Source organism: Ostrea edulis, chromosome 5, assembly GCF_947568905.1.
Source record: "Ostrea edulis chromosome 5, xbOstEdul1.1, whole genome shotgun sequence".
In the NCBI taxonomy this organism is placed as follows: domain Eukaryota; kingdom Metazoa; phylum Mollusca; class Bivalvia; order Ostreida; family Ostreidae; genus Ostrea; species Ostrea edulis.
The window spans coordinates 75,951,274-75,956,365 of NC_079168.1; the positions used below are offsets into that span (position 1 = coordinate 75,951,274).

At 35.0% G+C, this 5,092-nt stretch overlaps 1 long non-coding RNA gene across 1 annotated transcript; it reads left to right on the plus strand.

Annotated features, from left to right (window-relative positions):
• The first annotated feature begins 541 nt into the window (after positions 1–541).
• LOC130054770 (uncharacterized) lies at positions 542–3,968 on the plus strand. Its single transcript, XR_008803100.1, has 3 exons — positions 542–787; positions 2,335–2,503; positions 2,804–3,968. It is a non-coding gene; the product is annotated as an uncharacterized LOC130054770 (long non-coding RNA).
• The last annotated feature ends 1,124 nt before the right edge of the window (positions 3,969–5,092 follow it).

Genomic DNA, 5,092 nt, shown 5'->3' on the forward strand with positions numbered 1-5,092 from the left:
AGCTAGTTACACCACAGGCACCTGAAGTATGGATATTACTACCCCCCCCCCCTTCATAATTTTTTTTTGGTGGCAATAATTTCTCTGAAATGTATGAATTCCCAGTCTATCTCATCCCTCTTTCGATTCATGTAATCGATTCACGCTTTTTGTAAGCTTTAAAGATTGGCCTTCTACCGGTATAATAAAATATTTTATTATACCGGTAGAAGGCCAATCTTTAAAGTTTACAAAAAGCGTGAAACGATTACATGAATCGAAAGAGGGATGAGATAGACTGGGAATTCATACATTTCAGAGAAATTATTGCCACCAAAAAAAAATTATGAAAGGGGGGGGGTAGTAATATCCATACTTCAGGTGCCTGTGGTTACACAACCTACAAGTAACTTCATAAAACACCTATTGAGAATGTTACATCGGCAGAGTAAATTTATTAAAAAAAAAGATAAATAAAATACTTCAAATTCAAATATAAACGTTATATCTGTTCGGAATAGTAATAATCCCCCCCCCCCGTATCAAACAAATAAAACTAAAAAGAAGTTCGCATATAGCCTATAGTTTTATTTTTCCGTGATCGGGATCGCGGGCCCTGCGGGGTTTTCTGAAAGTGTGCACGGGGAACACACGTGTTTCCGTTTCAACGAAAACAACACAGCTTCACTGTCACAGCGAAGGCTTGTATTTTACATCTTTAAAACGATCTGATCTCAGAAGAAGATGCCCTGGAATTCCTGTTGCAGGATGACCGAAACGATCATGCATTCAGTATAAACATGTATATGTAAGTTGATGTAGCCACATAGGTCGACTAGAAAAAAATTTGCAGTTTTGTAATGTTATGAAAAATTCACGATTAATCAACGCGATTTGTCGTTTCATGAAAGAAAATATTTATATTTTATGATATCTAAACCAAGTGAATAACACCCAATTGTTTATTAAGAGCTGACATCATTTAATTTGTCCTGGTCCGGTATTAATCCGTCTGATTAACACCCCCCTTTTTCCTGAATTGTCTGCTTACCTGACGCGCGAGTGTAAGAAGTGGGTGGATTTAGTGTACAATGAGAAGGGAGATGGTGTGGTTTTAATCAGACTGGGCATTCATGGCCGCTCATGGGAGGGCTATTTTCCAGGATTTTTCCATGTTTATTAAAAATTATCTTTCTATGAAAAGAAAACACAATATGTTAGGAAAACACATATGTCATTGTAATGATAGAATTTATTATCATAATTTGAATTATTTTCTTCATATTGTAACAGAAATATAAACGAAATGTGTGTTTGGGCCGAAATGGGTGGTGGGGGTGGGGGGTGGGGTACGTAACATCAAAGTCTGATTATGACAGGCTAATGAAAAATCATATAGATTTCTCTTATATCCAAATGCATGTATTTTATATACACTGAGTAGCTTATGACCATGAATTACATGTGATCCATACATGCTGGTACTGGTATCACTATGCTATGATTTTGCCTAGATTTTCTCTAATTTCGACTAAATCCACACCCCATCAGTACCATGCAAGGGGATTTAGACAATGTGTACCATGAAGAACCAATTCAATTTTACTTTTATATCTGGGGTCACATACTTTCCCTCAGAGTATTTTCGCTGGACCCTGTAGATTTTAACCTGAATTTCTTCAGTAACCAATAAGGACATGCATAAGGACTACCAACTTTTCAATAAACGAACAAATAAAATGTTTGTTCTTATAAACCAATCGAAATACACGACAACCTTCACATTGGATTATGCTAATTAGCCATGTGCTTGGTACGGCCACCGGTTGCGGTTCAGCATGATTAATAACAAAATGGCGGGTATTTTGGGTGTATAATTGTATTATTATCAATCCTTCCTGTTTGCTTCCCATATTTCACTCATTGTAAAAATATGGATGCTCTCTTTAATTATTTTCAAAAATCAGCTCCTCATGACGTAATATTTAGGCATGGGCCCCACCAATGACAACAAACAAAATGGCGCACGACTACTGGGCACGCACGACTTTAGGACCTTCAGCCATATGCTAGGCATAATGCTGACACCTACATCATGAATATCTTCTTTCTTTTTTTTTTCATTACGCACTCTGCTACACTTGCAATGTATAATTAAATATTCCATTCATTTCTAACACATGTACGTACGCAATCCCCTACCAAATGTCACTTCAAATACAGGACATCTCTATCTTTAAATAAATTTGAGCTGTACTTAAGTACGAAACTGTCCCTTGCTACCATGAAACTTTTATTTTGCTTTAAAACATAAACCAACAATTCTTAATTGCATTTCTTTTCATCTTTAAAAAGGGTATTGACATCCCAATATTTAGTGAGAAGTTCCCAGGTATCGTCCGCTAGTGACAGTCTGCTGGCAAATCCAGGCATGCGATGGAAGGATGCTGATGTGAAGGACACAGGGACACCTGATCCAAGAACTGTGGCATTTCATTCAGAGTGACAACCTGACATTCAGTTGGTATGACTCTTTGAGGTTGAATATAAGGTTAAATCTGTATACATTTGGTTAACAATAAATAATAATAAATAAATCCAGATAATACATTCACAAATATATAGAATCATGGCGTCATGATACACTGAAATGCGTTTTTTACTGCATTACTAGGTATCACATACATACAAAAAGAGACAACAAAAAAACAAAAAAACGGAAAATCATTATTCTGTTTCTAATTATAAGGTATGACAAGTTTTCAAAATTTTGACAAAAAAGGTATGGTGGCCAATACTGATTTTATTTGCAATTTCCTTTCAGATATGGGACCCGATTATTCAGAGAACTGCAGATTTTAGGAAGCTGTTTTTGACAGAAGATTTGGTTTTCTCCATCTGTATTGCCACCAACCATTATGCTGAGATGGTCATATCAAGGGGGAAGGATTGTCATTATGCTTCCCAAGGAAGTTCGCATCCTCTCACTGGCATCCTCTCACTGAAGAGGAATTGTACAGGTATTACTAGTTTTAAAGTACCGATATTGTGACAGTGATTTTTCAGTTTAAAACGAATGATAAAATGCATAATAAAAAGATTATCTTTACCAAAATTAATCTTGCTGTGCGTCTAACACATTTATTAGATGTATACTACAATTACCTCTGATAAAATTTCATAAGTAATTAATGCATAGTAGTAATTTTCAGAGGGCCTTGACTATAGAAACCATTTACAGAGCCAATACATTAGTATTTAGGGCTAAGTATTAAGAAATTCTCCCCCCCCCCCAGATTTTTGTGCATTATCTGATACATGTTTGCTGTGAAGTTCCAGCCAATAGACAGATATTGGTTAATGCATGCCCCTATCGGAACAACCCAGTACAGTGTATCAGGAATGATGTCTAGAAATAAGTTTTAAGAACATTTTTGTTAAATATGATGCAAGTACATTTAAATCTAGTGATTGAAAGTAAGTACTTGAACATTCGTATACGTTGAACTTGCAGAGGAAAAACGGGTAGTACTTTTTGATAACATTTGATAAGGTGCTGTAACTGCTGTTGCTTAGCAACCAAATATATTTGAAAGCAAAAATTTTAATTATTTTAGATTCACAATAAAGATCTTTATTTTACTGTTGCAATATTTATTCTATTTAGTGGAACATAATGGCAAAACGTCATATTATTAGAAAATGATGGATATGTACAATGTATATTAAGTACAAAGTTTCCATTTTATGACCTTTGACCTTAATTCTCTTCATCATAGTTTTGTTTAAAACCTTTTAAAATGATTAAGATTTATTTAAAGATTATATTTTTAAAATAATGTGACATTTACTAATCATCATTCAATGTAATTGTGTTTAAATTGTGTCAAATGTATGTAGAAAGCCAAATTATGGTCAAAATTGTACTACGAGTGTTGTTACTTAGCAACCAAAAATATTTGTTTGTCAATAAAATTGACTAATTTGATTGTGATGCGTTTGTAGTATTTTTAAAGGCACATCAGCTCATACATTTAGAATTTCCTATTTGTGACTCTAATCTAGTGAGAGGGATCGTAATATACATATTTCGGAGAGAAAAATTGCAAAAATGTGCACATATATGACCTTTGACCCCGTAGATCTCTTTGAGGTCATGGGATACCTTGACAAATTTTATAAGAAATTATTCCCTGTCCAATTCCTAACAAAATTATATGTCATATGCCTATCCCAAATCGTGATACATGCAGATTTTATTCGATGTAAAAATATTGTCATTTAGTCTTTAAAAACTTCTAAAATGTGCCGGTAGAGAAAGTCGTATTTAGTGGCCTCGGAGACTGAGAACGTCATATCTGGCCGGGGTCCGTGTTACAACTGGTTGCAGGGTGCCTCGGATACTCGAATGACCAGTGCTCATATATTGCTCACAGGGTCAGTAATCTGACCGTTGCTTTGTATTAAAATACACAAGTAATATAGAGTTATAGCCTGTTTCTGAAAACCCCCGATATATTTAGCTATACTACAGTATTGATTTTCACTACAGTGGCACGAAATAGGGAACATTATTAGAACTGCGTATTGTCATTAATTTTCATATCACTATATATTTCAAAGTATACTGCAATATTTCCACTGATAAAATAAATTATATCCCGTGGGGATCCGGGTTAGAATAGGTCGTCAGTACCCAATGCTTGTCGTAAGAGGCGCCTAAATGGGGCAGTCCTTCGGATGAGATCGCAAAAACCGAGTTACAGCAGGTGTGGCACGATAAAGATCCCTCTCTGCTCAAAGACCTTAAACGCCGAGCATAGGCCTAAATTTTGCAGCCCTTCATCGGCATTGGTGATGTCTCCATATGAGTGAAAAATGCTCGAGTAGTACGTTAAACAATATACGATCAATCAACAAAATAAATGAAATTTTACAAAGATCTCCGTGTATATAAATGATCATTAAAAATCGACCAAGAACAAAGAGCATTTTAATGATGAAAGATAAAATTAAGTTTTAAATTTGTGTTCATTGAATTTTTTTCATACTGGTATTTAAGGATGGATTGTTGTCGTCAGTCAGACAAATTAGAAAATATACGCCATATACA